The 432-nt window shown below is 39.8% G+C and overlaps 1 protein-coding gene across 1 annotated transcript in view; it reads right to left on the bottom strand.

Moving 5' to 3' along the window:
- The window catches only part of LOC119593360 (glycosyltransferase 1 domain-containing protein 1-like), a gene marked incomplete at its 3' end in the record, with an annotated part of 4624 nt that overhangs the window by 2608 nt on the left and 1584 nt on the right, over positions 1 to 432 (bottom strand).

The raw sequence follows: 432 nt of genomic DNA, 5'->3' as shown, positions 1-432 counted from the left end.
AATGGACGCTGCAACAGAAGAAACGGAATACGAACGCGAGTTTTCGAACTCGGCGAGAGTTCTGTATCAGACGTGGTATCAAAAACACATATTTTGACCTGGATAAGGATACGTTATAGCAAAACAAAATATGCCATAAGTATAGATAGTATAAACCAATGGCATAATCTCTTGTCTTCATCAGGGGATATAATCAGTTTTGTAAGATTTTTCATGAATTATGTTCGCAGTCGGCGCCCGATGTAACTTCACCCCACCAAGCATCTTTGATATCACTTATCACTAAGACTGGTTCATTAAATGTGGAAACGCTGATAGGGAAAGAAGGGAACAAGTATACAATGAAAGCGGCGCGAAACTTGGCTAAAAAGCACAACGGAAAATGCCATCGTCTTTTCCAGGAGGACTTTCAACAAATCTCGTTTGTTCATT

Source organism: Penaeus monodon, chromosome 32 (assembly GCF_015228065.2).
Source record: "Penaeus monodon isolate SGIC_2016 chromosome 32, NSTDA_Pmon_1, whole genome shotgun sequence".
NCBI lineage: Eukaryota > Metazoa > Arthropoda > Malacostraca > Decapoda > Penaeidae > Penaeus > Penaeus monodon.
This window is presented reverse-complemented; position numbering and strand designations above follow the sequence as displayed.